The following is a 14847-nucleotide window of genomic DNA, read 5'->3' as shown; positions in this document are numbered from 1 at the left end:
TAGAAATGCTTAACATTAAATCTCAAAATGATTTTTGAGAATCTACACTTGTCTGCAATGCACTATTTTCGGTATAAAATAAAAATTACGTATGACAAATATTCAGTTCTTGAAGAGCTGCTCAATTATGGAAGAAATATTGTAATGGTGGTTTTTGACAACTTGAAACAGAAACATAGAAACCCACAGACTTGGTGTGAATTCTAATTCTACCCCTTAAGAGATTTTGAGCACAATACTTAAATATTTATGAAATACAAAAATACGTAACTTAATGTGGTGCCTAGAACTTACTAGATGGTTTTGGGTATCATCCATCCTAGGTATGAATTCTAGTTCTCCTTGAAAATCTCTAGGAGCATGGACAAGCCTGTTTTCTCGCTGGTAAAATGAAGCTAAAAAGAGGACCCACCAGTATTTTATAGAGTTATTGTTAGTTTTAGTTTAGGTAATATATTTAAGGAATTTGTATTCTGGGTAGCACATGTTAAATTTCCAGTCTACTTTAGTTGTCTCTATTTAATGATCAACAATGTTACAGAACTGTAAACTACTTGATACTTTTGGAAAGCACTTTCAAGTACACTACCTATTTTAACCATATGTTTCAGTGAGATAGAAAAAACTTTTCTCATTCACATATTTATGGAGAAGAAAAGCAGGGAAAAGATTAACTCCATTATCAGGTTAATTTCACAAGTGGTGGAAGATGTAATTCTGAATAAGCCTACTTGATTCTCTCAACAACATTACCTGTACTACATGGCTATAATGTTCTGCCAAACTTGTATCTCTTCTCATCCACCTTCTGAATCTCATGAAATCCAAGGAGCCAAAATGCCATGCAGTGTTGTTTGAGGGGTTTTACGTGGCAAACGTACCCCAAAGTCCACCACTTATTACGGTTCCTTGTTCCCACCTCCGCTCTCAACATAGCTTCCATGTGGGTGCTACGATTTCTGGTACTCACTGCGAAATTCTAGCTCATTCATTTTGGGGAAACATTTAAAAAACAACAACTTTTCTGCTTACAATTATATACTGGCCTCAGATATTCATTCAATTCTACTTTACTTTCCTCATCTGTGAAAGTTGGATAACTGAAAGAAATAGGTACTTACAAATCAGCTATTTACATATTTTATTTACAAAGAAAAGAGCTCTTAGTTGCACCTATATGAATATATACAATAGATTCACATTAGACAGGGCAGATATTACTTCAAATGTTTACACAGTCATCTACTGTTTATGCTATGCACCAGTGTATCTCCTGATTACATTATGTAGAAAGCTACAAGGAAAGAGAATGGTTTAATATTTGTGCTCAAAAATTAAAGATGAATCTGAGAAAGTAGACCAATCTAGTGAAAAATGATTAACATGGCTTTCATATATTTGCATTTTCTTCTGAGTTTTTTGAATTATATTTTGTGGAAATTTATGTGGAATCTTTGAAACTTTTTTTTTTTTAAATGTAGAGATGTTTATTGCCCTGTTAAAAAAAACAGCATGCCAAAAGTATGAGGAAATGATCTTGTTGATATATCTCTGAGATCGGCATTAATGTTCTAACTTAATGCAACACAAGTTTTAAAGTAGAATTGGTACTCAAAAATGCTACTTGAAAGGCTGTCCAGATATAGCTTCTCAATACTAATTGAGCTTCTATATGTCAGGTAGAGAATAAATACATCATGGAGCCATCCTCCATTGTAAAAAAGACATTAACTTCTTGACCACTTACCAAATCAGAATACTATAGGCTGGAAGAATCTTCAAAGATAATTTACTCCATACTATAATTCAGGATACTGAATTCCAGAAAAATAAGTGATTTATACAAAGTTATAAAATTGAATCAGTTTTCTTAAAACCCTGTTTTGCAGATAATTATGATTTGCAAGTATCTAGATTCACAGGACATCAGAAAGACTCTGCTTTCTTAAGTCAATTATTTTTCCTTAGAGTTACACAAAAGAAATAATGTGGACAAATAATATATTCATTTTCATCTTTCACTATAATAGGTTCATTCATCTGTTTACATAAAGTTAATCAGGAAGTTAATCTAACCCAATGGCCACCATCACCACTGCCAATAACTTTTACCAAAACTTGATGCAAACCTTGATGCAAGCTTTTATAAATCTACAGTCTGTTTTCTTTGGAAAGAGTTTTCTTCATTTTCTACTTTCTAACTAACTTTTAATTAACTGTGAATCTTATATTACTTGACAATATCCTTAAAACAAAATAAAATCATAACAAAAGTAAAAGGCTTTCAAATGAAAGGAAAACATCTGTAACATAGCAAGGTAATCTTAAACTCAACTAACTATGGGCTTCATCAGGCAAGTTCTTAAAATCCCTTTAAACAACACTGACTATAACCACACTTATGGGCTCAGTTTTGAAAAGGAAAATATCACACTGAGCACTTCTGAAAGAAACTTTATAGTAGGTTCATCTACCTAACCTAAGAAACAGATATGGGGAACCAAAATGAGAGGGTGTGAAAAACATTTTTAAACTTTATTCCTCACAAAAAAATGCCAAATTGTGGCACCAAGATTGGAAAAAGCACACCAGCTTTTTTAATACCCTTCATATTAAAAGAAAAAAAAGTTTGGCATTGAAATAAAGTAATTACAGATACTTGTAACTTTCCAAACTCTACAATTTGACCTAAATTTTCCTCTCCCTATTATAGAATTTCTTTCAAAAATTTACCTAGAGGTGGAGGGATATTATTCAACCAATCCTCATAGAGCAACCAGAACCATCATTACTCACTATTTTTCCTGAATAGAGGCAAAACCTACTCTAGCATTTTTCAGATTTATCATTCTATTTTTTCCCCTGCTTCTTTCACAGCTAGGGAGACCAAGATGAAGAACACTGATTTCCCTGAGCCATCATCTTTTTTATTTCCCTGTATGAATTGTCCCATATAATGAACCTTTACATCCACGAATGATATTCTATCTAGAAATTTTAACTTGAGCTATCACTTCCTGTTTGCAAATCATTAGGATTTATTTTAGTAAGCCTATAAATGCTAGGTTACAAACTTTAGACTTTATTTTGCAAAGAAAGGGGGCACTTAGAGGGATTTGAGGAGGGCAAATTCTTCCAATTTTCAGTGTACAAATCATTGTGGTAGTAATGTAGAGGATGGCTTATAACAAAATGAGATTTGAGGGAGACCAGCTAGAGGGCCCTTTGGCTAGTCTAAGAGAGATTTGATGTGCACTTGAGCTAAGACAAGTGGCAAAGGAAATGGAGTGATAGAAAGCAGTCGAAAGCTGTGATTCCTCCAACTTTAGCTGGCATCAGATTCAGAGTTTGCGGTGTTAGGATAGGGCCTGAGGATATGCATTTCTAATAAGTTCCAAGGTGGTATTAACGCTGCTGGCTTAGGACCACACTTTAAAAACAACAGGACTAAAGCCTTTCTACTCAAAGTGGCCTTTGGATCAGCAGCTTTGGCACCACCTCCATTATTAGAAACTGAGATGATTAATAACTAGGTTATTAGACATCTAGTCCTATCACATCCAAATCTGCCTTTAACAAGATCCTCAGGTGGTTTCTATGAAGATTGAGGCTTGAGACGTGATACACTAGCCTAAAATAAAGAACAAGTGAGATCAATAGAGTTTGGAAAACCTGAAAGAGAGTGTCTAACATGACTGATGCTGCTGCCTGGAGCGTTAGGTAGATAGTGGTGATGGTGCTTATTCAGCTCCTCCAACTGATGGGTAGACAGGTAACCTCCTAGTAATTGACAAAATTTTCACTAACCCCAAAGTCAATTCTAATATATATATATATAAAACTCTAAGCTTGTATAATACAAGCCAACATATAAGGGTAGCCCAAGAAATAGGTATCAATACAAGTCATGAGGAACTTGAGTTTTCTCTACAAAGAAAGAAGTCTCTGATCTACAAATAGGAAAACTTTTCAATTCCTGGCTCTAACTCTGGATTTATCTCCAAATACACTATTTCCATCAATTTTGGTAGAGGATCAAGTTCCAGGCCAGATGGCTAAATGACTGCCTTCCTTCCTACAGGTAAGCCAATTTTTTTGTTGTTTGTGTTAACAAAAATGGAAAGTAACTGCACCCACGTTTTTAATGAGAAAATGGTCTCTTAAATGAAAAGGATTAAACATAATACAAAAGTGAGGCTGCTCTTCTGGTCCATAAATGTGTTGCTCTTTAGGACTTTCTCTTAGGAAAGATGAAATTTCTGCCAACTTAGCTGTCTCTGAGAACAAGGCTCAGTAAATGATGTTAGGAACCAAGAGCTACAGTTAGAAAAGTTTTAAAGAGATGAGTGGCCAAACATATATTCCACTCACTGGGTAGTATGGCAGACACTGAGCAAACACCCCCCCATCCAAATCCAGGTCACCTGATAAATGGCTGTGAGACCTTGGGAACTTTCTTTATATCTCTAAGTCTCTTCAAAATAATCTTAACACATGGTTTATGTGAGAATTAAATGAACTAATATATAAGATGCCTTAAGCACAGTACCTTAAAGTTAATAATTTCCCAGTAATTTCAGGTATCTCCTGTCTTGCCCATTGGCCACATCAATGGATAAATATGCCATAATTTCTTGGCTATTGCAGAAAATCTAGACTGGACCAGAAGCAACAGGCCAAAATTATAAGCATTAAGTAGTTTTCAACTACTGGGCTGCATACTGATATGCCAGGAGCTCTTTGTTCATAAATGTGCTACTCCATTGCACTCAAAAACTGTAAATAAGGGCTTCCCTGGTGGTGCAGTGGTTAAGAATCTGCCTGCCAATGCAGGGGACATGGGTTCGAGCCCTGGTCTGGGAAGATCCCACATGCCGCGGAGCAACTAAGCCCGTGAGGCACAACAACTGAGCCTGCGCGTCTAGAGCCTGTGCTCCGCAACAAGAGAGGCCGCGATAGTGAGAGGCCCGTGCACCGCGATGAAGAGTAGCCCCCGCTTGCCGCAACTAGAGAAAGCCCGCGCATAGAAACGAAAACCCAACACAACCAAAAATAAATAAATAAATAAAGTTATAAAAAAAACAAAAAAACAAAAAACTAAGTCAACACTGGTTTGTTGCAAGTGAATGTACATGCCTTTACAGTGGTGATTATGTGATAAGCTGAAATGAGCAAGGCCATGCAATGAGCGCTATTTGTAAATAAGAGACAAACAATTTTGCAGGACATCAAACTACCACAAAAGATATGTCACGTTTTTTTTTTCCCCCAATATATCAAAACTTTGTTCTTTCAATATTCAAGAAAGTACTACTAGGAAAAAAAAGAAAGCTCTCCTCAAACCAAGACATAGCACAGAGTTGACCTAACAACTATTTTGATGTGCAGTGTATTGATATTAACTATCAAGCAGTTATAATGTAATTACATGCAAATTTTTATAGATCTTTTAGCTGTGTTCTGAACCTTTTAATTTTTTTAACCGAAAAATCAAGTGTTTGAAAATTTTTAAAGAGAAAAGGAGAGAAAGGGAGAGAAATTGAGAACTTTGTAGAAGTGTCTCATTGTTGAAGAAGGATCAACAGGAGGAAGAGGAACTGACAGCAGAATTAAAGACGCCAGTTACAGACTGACTGACTTGCGATACAGAGATAGATCTCAGCTTTCCCCGTCCACACCCAGAATGCTGTCTTCCCCTTGACTAACTTTAATACAAAGTTTAATTTTGGTCTGGTTCCCTGAATATTAAGGGGCTTCCAGCCACAGTAAGGTGAGCGAGGACGAAGAAAATTAGAGAGGGAACAACTATGCCAAGGTAAATATCCACACAGAGGCCACACTCTCTTTGACCCACACAGGAAGTTAGGTGAAGTAGCCGGGAAATGTACCATTAAATGATATAGTGGCGAAGAAATAGTGTTTTTCCTTGTGCTGTCACATTTCTGGTGATAATTTGTCTTGAAGTAGTCCCTCAAGTATGATTCTCTTACTGTGTCAGAGGAAAATATAGGTATAGAGAGTATATAACAGGATATAAATGCCTATTAGAGCCAAGAGATACATTACCTTATCATTCTGGTTGCCTATAAGGTACTTATACTTTCTCCCTTCCAATGAAAACAAATGACCCTTTTAGATTGTTGAACCAGAGTCTGCAATTCACACTCTTGACCCATCTCTCTCTTGACCCATTAAAACTACTAGGGAAAAAAAAAAAGAAAGCAGAGAAGTGTATGGACTGAAGATGTGAAGAATTCTCTTGTGTGTCTGGGTCTCCTCGGATCCCATTCATGTGTACATGAACTTTCTATCTGCCCCCATGACTAAGGTGAGAAAGTCACCTGCACTTGTCACAGGCTTGGGTATTAGTAACCTCAACCAGAGTACCTGGAATTCAATAAATTTCAGCATATGAAAAATACAATATGGATTTAACAAAGTCTTAAATGTAAAGTCAACTGTGAGAATAAGAAAGACTGTAGACTCCCTTTTCTCTTTTGGTGAAATAAAGTACTCTAGAAAGTTAATAATAAAAGCAAAAAGTTCTAGGAGCTTGTTCTCACAATCTCTAAGTAGAAAAAAATCAAAACATTTCAAACCATTTAAGTTGTACGAGTTTTTCTTTTTTTTTTTTTAATTCTAATTTTTGGGCATCACTGATTTTTTTTTTTCCACACTATAATTAGAAAGGGGTGTGGGGGATGGATAATTATAGATAAAACATCTGTGAAGTCCACTTTGGAATCACAAAATATATATATATTTAAAATGAGTCTTTAATTTTTCAAAATCTTTCATTTTCCAGTCCCACTTTGGTAAGGGAAAAGCCAAGTCAAGTCTCTTTCTGGTCTTCTGCAGTGAATTTCCACCAGCCAGCCACAAGTGGGAAAGGATTTCATGTTTGTAGCACTTTACAACCACTTTTTTGCCTCTCAAAGCATAAGAGCAGACTGTCCATTTATTGGCTTGTGATGGTGATTCCTGGGGAATCAGTGCATACCACAAACCAGAATGCACTGTATCCCTGTATAGACTGTGAAGATTTCACATTAGATAAATGAAACATTGATTAGGTACATTTTATTTCATTGCTTAGGCAAATAATTCCACTCTGATTTTTAAATATCCTTTAAACACCTTTCTGCAAATATTTGCTTTCTATGGACGTTCACCATCAGTGTTTGCAAGAAGTTTTGTTGCCAGAGATGAATGAATCAGAAATTCTCTGAGTATACTGGCCAATTATAATGATGCATTTTGTCCTAATCACTGTCAGTGCCAGGACACATTTATTTGCACAACAACAAAACATGGTACCATGCCTCACAACAAATATGTCTACAGCAAATTCAATACTCTGTGGTAATATGGAAAAAAATACTTCAATACCAGATTTTCTTTTAAATATATCTGTGTGGAAAATAGGTTCATAAAACCATCACAGGATATGAAGGAGTCTGTTGAAGTGATTGGAAAACCAAGATGGATCCTTGGCAATCAGGAAACTGTAAAGTGTTTCTGCTTGGGTGGAAGAGAATGTAAAAACTGAGGAACAGGAAAAATAATTAAAAAAAAAACAACTATAGAGTAGACTTTCAAGAAAAATTCACATGTTTTACATTAAGCACCTCTACCGTCAGCTACAGAATCTGTTTAATATTTAATTAAAGACTTAAAAGGAAAATGTAAACTAGTACAGGAAGTTTAGAGAATAACAAAAATAATTTAACAAATTATGGATTGTAGATATATGACAAGGAATTAAGAAAACTGAGGATGAATTTTTTGGCTTAGTAAGTGAATTGGGGTGGCCAACAAGGGAAGACAGAAAGTAGATATAATGACTCTCTACTGAGTTTCATGGTCGCAAGAAAGAAAAATATAATTAGAGCAGAGAAGAAGGAAATGTAAGTTAGAGGATAAAAGTAAAGGAAGTTTTCCAACAAAATTATGGTTACTGGGGGGGAAGGGGGGAGGGATAAATTGGGAGATTGGAGATTAACATTTACACACTACTATATACAAAATAGGTAACTAATAAGGACCTACTGTATAGCACAAGGACCTCTACTCAATACTCTGTAATGGCCTATATGAGAAAAGAATCTAAAAAAGAGTGGATATATGTTTATGTATAACTGATTCACTTTGCTGTACAGCAGAAACTAACACAATATTTTAAATCAACTATACTCCAGTAAAAAAACAAACAAAAAACTAAAGGAAGTTTTCTACGTAAAATATTGGTAATCCTGTCTTCTAAGATGAGAACAATTTTATTTGAGATCCTTAGTACCAATTGGTATATAAAATACAAACTGTTAACCATATTCACCACACGACTTGTTTTTATAAATGTACAGGATTTCAAGTCAGAAGAATGCTAAAAAAAAAGAGAAAACCCTGATTCAAAGTAAAATTTTTAATTATTATAAAAAGTATATCAGTTAGTAAAAAATGATAAACACCTATTTAGCAATTATTATGTGCTAGACATCTATTTAAGCTTCAAGGATATTACATATGGCAGGCACAATTATAGCCACAGTTTAAAAGAAGATCTGAGACCAGAACTGGTTAGTCATGTCAGAATTGATCACCTAATCTTGTAACCACTAGGTAATACACTTCCTGCCCTAACTACTTAATATACAGTGTAGGATAGTCACAATTTTCTTAAGAAAACCTCACCTTCTTTCCATAGGCCTTAAAAAATTTAAGTGGTATGAAACTAGATCAAAATAAAAATCAATGGAAGTATTTCACTTAAAGCAACTTAAAAGAATTGTTTTCTTTTTCTTGGTATTATTAATGCAGTGAAAAGAATTTAATCGTTGATTTTTATATTACTTTCTTAATATATGTTTAGTCTGGTCTTTTAATGTCAGATCTGTCAATTTTTCCTAGAACTGCCTCTGTGTAAGGCTGTTCTTTCTCAACTTGATATAAAATGACAATAGAACTTTATACACTTTTCATTAATTACTTCTAACCAGGTGAAGTGATTATTTTTATTTTTTTTATTGAAGTATAGCTGATGTAAAATACTATATAAGTTACAGGTGTACAACAGTGATTCACAATTTTTAAAGGTTATACTTCATTTATAGTTATTATAAAATATTGGCTGTATTTTCTCCATGTTGTACAATATATCCTTGTAGCTTATTCTATACCCAATAGTTTGTACCTCTTAATTCCCTGCCCCTATATTGCCCTTTCCCCCTTCCTTGTCCCCAGTGGTAACCACTAGTTTGGTCTCTATTTCTGTGTCTGCTTTTTTTTGTTATGTTTGCTAGTTTGTTGCATTTTTAGACTCCACATTTAAGTCATATCATACTAAAGTGATTGTTTAAGTGAGGGATAATAATCTGATTTATAAGGAAAGGAAGGAAGTGAAGGAAGAAAAAAATGAATAGATTTCAGAGATAGTTGGGAAGAAAAGTCAGTAGTCCCCAGAATCAATTGTTTATAGAAATATGAACAATGAGAAGCTGATGAGGACCTTGAGTTTTCTTGCTTAGATGTCAAGTGTAAGAAAAGATGGCATTAGTAGACAAGGGAGCACATGAGTCATCCATAATTTTGATTTTCACTCCTAAATAGACTAATTCATAATTTCAGGTCCATTTACCTTATGAGACTTCTCTAGAGTACATGATGCTGCGGAATATTTCACCTTTCAAAGCTTTTTCCCCTCAGCTTGCATGGTATCCTTCCCTCCTGATCTTTCTCCTCCCTGATTCTTCTTCTCAGTGTCCTGTTTCTCTTCCTCTGCATGCTCCATAAATGTTTTCCCCAGAATTCCAGCCATATATACAATGAGAGCATAGATTTTGAAGTCAGATCAATATGCTATTACATTTCAGCTCCTCCACTCACTACCTCTGCAAACACATGCAATCTATTTAGAGCCTCCTTGTCCTCTTTAGACTGGCCTCCAAAGCCCTCCAGTTGTCTGGGTCTTGCTTATTGATCCAACCTCATCCATTAAAACTTCTCTGTTCTTGGACCCTCCTACAGAGTTGGTGGGAATGTAAATTGATACTGCCACTGTGGAGAACATTATGGAGGTTCCTCAAAAAACTAAAAGTAGAGTTGCCATATGATCCACCAATCCTACTCCTGGGGATATATCTGGACAAAACTATAATTCAGAAAGATACATACACCCCTATGTTCACAGGTGCACTATTTACAATAGCCAAGACATAGGAACAACTTAAATGTCCATCGACCGATGAATGGATAAAGAAGATGTGGTACAGATATACAATGGAATACTACTCAGCCATAAAAAAGAATGAAATAATGCCATTTGCAGTTACCTGGATAGACCGAGAGATTATCATATGAAGTGAAATAAGTCAGAAAGAGAAAGACAAATATCCTATGATATAACTTATATGTGGAATACAAAATAGAACCCAAATGAACTTATCCACGAAACAGAAACAGATTCAGAATAGATTTGTGGTTGCCAAGGGTTGGGGGATGGGGTGGGATGGACTGGGAGTTTGGGTTTAGCAGATGCAAACTATTATATATAGAATGGATAAACAACAAGGTCCTACTGTATAGCACAGAGAACTATATTCAAAATCCTGTAATAAACCATGGGAAAGAATATGAAGAGATGTATATGTATATGTATAACTGAATCACTTTGCTGTACACCAGAAACTAACAAAAACAAAAAAAACACAAGAAAAACCCCCCAAAATAACTTCCCTCTTCTCTTGCACAATTCCTATAGTCTGGGCTTCAGTCATTTTCATTTGTTTTTTCAATTATCCAATGTAATGGTCTCCCTTTTTTGTAAGTATTGATGTGTTATTGCTTCTGTGTGTCACGAACCCCTATTATCTTTTCTCTTGGATGAATCTGAATCATAACTCAGGTCCAACCAGGCACTGACACCGCTTCCTCAGTGATATCGTTCCTGAAACTTCCAAATTAGGGTTAGTGCCACACCCATAACCCAAATTAAGGTTATGTCCTAGTGGTCCGCTAGTTTTGATGACTATATAATTTATCTTCCAAACTTGGACATAATTGAGGGTAAAAGGAGGTGCTATTATGATTATGTCAGCAAAACAGATGTAAACTGGGACTATTCTACCTCTAGAAAGCTCCTTTCTCAACCATAACATCGTTAATTTGCCTTCTAATTTTCTGTGGCTTACATAAAACATTCCATGAGGATGGGTACAGTGACCGTTTTTTACTTTGAACTTCTGAAATTCATCCCAGTGACTGATGCACAGTACGCACTCTACAAAGGATATACGTAAATTTTGTTAAATTTCTTAACAACGTGAGATGGATGTTTTTAATATAATTATCTTTATAAAATTACATTTTCTTTATGTTTGTGGTTTACAGACATGATTTTCTTTTAAATGAACTGTAAATTACAAGTTGAATATTAATTACAATTATTTGGTCGTTCTCCAAAATTTCTACATAGAAATCATATTTGCGAAAAACAGCATTTTCGGTCTTTTCAATCCTGATGTCTTTTATTTTCTTGACTTATTCAATTACCTAGGACTCCTAGTGCATTAATTAAAAGTGATGCTACTTGTCGCCTTGAGCTTAGCAATTACATATATGTATATATATTAGTAATCATGTATATGTATGTTATAAATAATAATTTTAAATGTATATTTAATGTTATAAAAAGTGTTTCATGTCAGTTTCTGCCATTTCTATTATCCACATTACCTAAATATTTGTTTTCTAATTGTTCTTTTTATTGTGAAAAATAGCAAATATAGAAAAAATGCACGAACCATATATGCATTTTGTTAATGATTATAAGAGTTATACGCACAATTTAATAAACAATTAAAATATTAAAAGTATATAACACTAACCGGCTAAGAAATAATATATTTACAATACCTCAGAATTATCCACTTTTCAGTGTTTTTAAATCTGTCTCCCTGCTATATCTATTACTTTTGTGAGAATTATATTTCTGTGTAAGTTTACAGTCTTACCACCTAGGTACACCTGAACAAGGTATGTGTGTCTTCAAGAAGTATAGTTTTATTTTCCGTGTTTTTGAACCACATGAGTATGAAATAAAGCTTTACGCATTCCTTTATTTTACTTCTGTCAACAGTGTGCTCTTGATTTCAGCTGAAATTTGTTTATATTGATGTGTACTAAATAATTTGGATGTTTTCAGTGAAGTACTGACAAACATCACTTCTCCAATACTTATTCAGATATACTGCTGCAAATGGGCAAGATATTTTCTAATTTATATCCTACGGCTGGCAATGATGGGTCATATGGTATTGATATTCTCAACTTCAATAAATTATGCCAAACTTTTTCACCAACATGGTTATTTTGATTTACATTCCCATCAGCATTGCATGTTAGTTTTTGTTCCTTCACATTATTTTTTTTTTTTTAAATTAACGGCTTTATTGAGGTTTAATTTATATACCATAGAATTCACTTGTTCCCAGTATTTAAAAAATCAACGATTTTTGTAAATTCATAAATTTATAGAGTTGTGCAACCATCATCACAATACAATTTTAGAACTTTCCCATCACCCTAAGTATATTTCTCATAGCCATCACCCCTCATGCTCACTTCCATCCTCAGGCAACCACTAATCTGCTTTCTATCTCTAAAGATTTACATTCTCTGGACCTTTCATAAAAATGGGATCATACAAGTTGTTGCTTACCATTGTTAACAGTATTGTCAGACATTACAATTTTGACAATCTGATGGATGTGTAATTTATTCTACAGTTTTTATTTTCATTGCTCTGATTATTTATGTGGCTAAATACCTTCTCTTATATTACCCACTTGGTGTTCATCTTCCATGAATTGCTTGTTCAAGATTATTTTTTCTTTTTCCTATTAGATTATCTATGTGTGTGTGTGCTCATGTGAGGGCGGTGGCGGTGGGGGTGTGTGTGTGTGCAGTGAGAGAGAGATTTGCAGAAATTCTAAAATTTCCTCTTATCAGTTACATGTGCTACACATGTCCTATCTCATTTCCGTAACTCCTCTGTTTACTCATGTATTCTTCACTGTGGATGAATACATGTTTAATTTAATGTAAGCAAAATTATCTTCTCCTTTATGGTGTCTAAGATTATCTGGCTTTTCCTTTATTTTTGCCCAAGAAAATAACTTCTTATAGTGAAGTTGTGAAGATATTCTCTATAATATTTTGTTAAAGCTTTATAGTTTTGCTTTCCATATTTTGTGCTGGAATCCATCTATAACTGATTTTTTTCTCTGTTTTTAGGACAGGTTCTTCGTCATAGTTTTCCATAAGTATATCCAGTTTTCTCAGCATATTTGTTTGAAAAGACCATTTTTTTTTCTTGCTGATCTGCCGTATTATCTCTGTCATATAGCAATTACCCATGCAGCATTGAAGGCTATTTTGACTGCAAATACTGTTATAATTGTTTCACTATGTTGCATCTATGAATAATGTAAGATTCAGTTATTTTAGATCTGCTTTGTCATTTTATAGTTTCTGACTTCCTGTAGAGATTTCCTTGCTTTTAACATTTAAGAAACTGATATTTTTGCATTAACTCCTTATCTTTTATGTCACTGGTTGGGTTCAGTCATGGTGACTTTTTGCTGTGTGCTTCATTTTCTTTGCCTGGTGCTCCTTGGTGACATTTTACAATAGCTTCTAGGGAACCACTCAGGCTTAAAATGAAGGTATGTCTTCCAGGATGTATTTGCCTTTTCATTTGCTTCTGCCAAGTGCTTGAGGTTCTACAAAATGAAACCATGCTTGAAGATTCTTTGGCCACTCATAATCAAACAAATTCGAACTGAAATTCATATGACACCTGGCCAAGGGTTCAGTTTCTTAGGAAAAAGATTTAGCTCTTTATTTTTTTCCCATGCTCAAACCAGGACTACGACTTCCCCTGAAAGGATAACTCTAATCATCGTTGTCCTGAAGCGTATAACCCAAATGTTCCCTGCTTAGGTTACATATGGGTATCTAGCAGCTTCCTCACGTTGGGAGGCAGTGCTTATTAGAATGGATGTAGGTTCCCTTGGTCCTTTGAGCCTTCACAGTTATAGCTCAGATACTCAGCTGTCTTTCATCATGATTGGCGGATGTGTTCCAACCAAAAGCAACCTCCTCTGATTGCTTCTTTGGTCTTTAAATTCTTACTATCTTGATATTCCTAGCTTTTAAGAAAATGTCTTGTTTTGCATATGTTTATCAAACATTTTAAGTTATTTTTTGTGTTAGTATGGAAATGTAATCTGCTATCAGTGGGATTGCTGTTGGGTTTGAGGAAATTGGGAAAGTGAAACTGCAATTTTAGAGAAAGTAATATTTATTGGTAATGCCAAAGTCTAAGTTTTGAACTCGGCAGTGGGCGACTGAAGTACAGTGGAGAATAAGATTACTGGAGAATTGGGAGCAAAAGGACAAAAGAAATAAACATAGAGAACACAGACTAGTTTTCTGACACATATGGCTGAGAAAGAATGGATCTGCCCTCTATGAAGGCTGCTTACATTATGCATTCTATTTTCATTTTCTCTTGAGATAGTTGTCTTGTTTTGATGTAGAAACCCTAATAATTAAGCCCCTCTTATTTAGTTACAATGAAGAACCTCTATTTCTCAAATACACTATATTATTCATTGCAAATAGGATTTGACTGAATACCCCAAGTTTAATTTTGACACATTGAAAATAGAATTAGTAACAGGATATAAGTGTCCACTGAATAAAATGAATTCACATTATGAGTATGGCCCTATGTGTAATACAACTAATTTATTATTATTAATGTAAATATTTTTAAAAACTTTAATT

General features: G+C 34.5%; 1 long non-coding RNA gene across 1 annotated transcript in view; it reads right to left on the bottom strand.

The window, feature by feature from the left end:
* LOC309631838 overlaps window positions 1-14847 on the bottom strand; it is a 51861-nt gene extending 37014 nt beyond the window's left edge. Inside the window, exon 1 of the long non-coding RNA XR_014246599.1 lies at window positions 1-14847. This exon is cut by the window's left edge and continues 17794 nt beyond it. This is a non-coding gene — a long non-coding RNA (uncharacterized lncRNA).

Source organism: Balaenoptera borealis, assembly GCF_965194805.1.
Source record: "Balaenoptera borealis genome assembly, chromosome: 7".
NCBI classification, from domain to species: Eukaryota; Metazoa; Chordata; class Mammalia; order Artiodactyla; family Balaenopteridae; genus Balaenoptera; species Balaenoptera borealis.
This window is presented reverse-complemented; position numbering and strand designations above follow the sequence as displayed.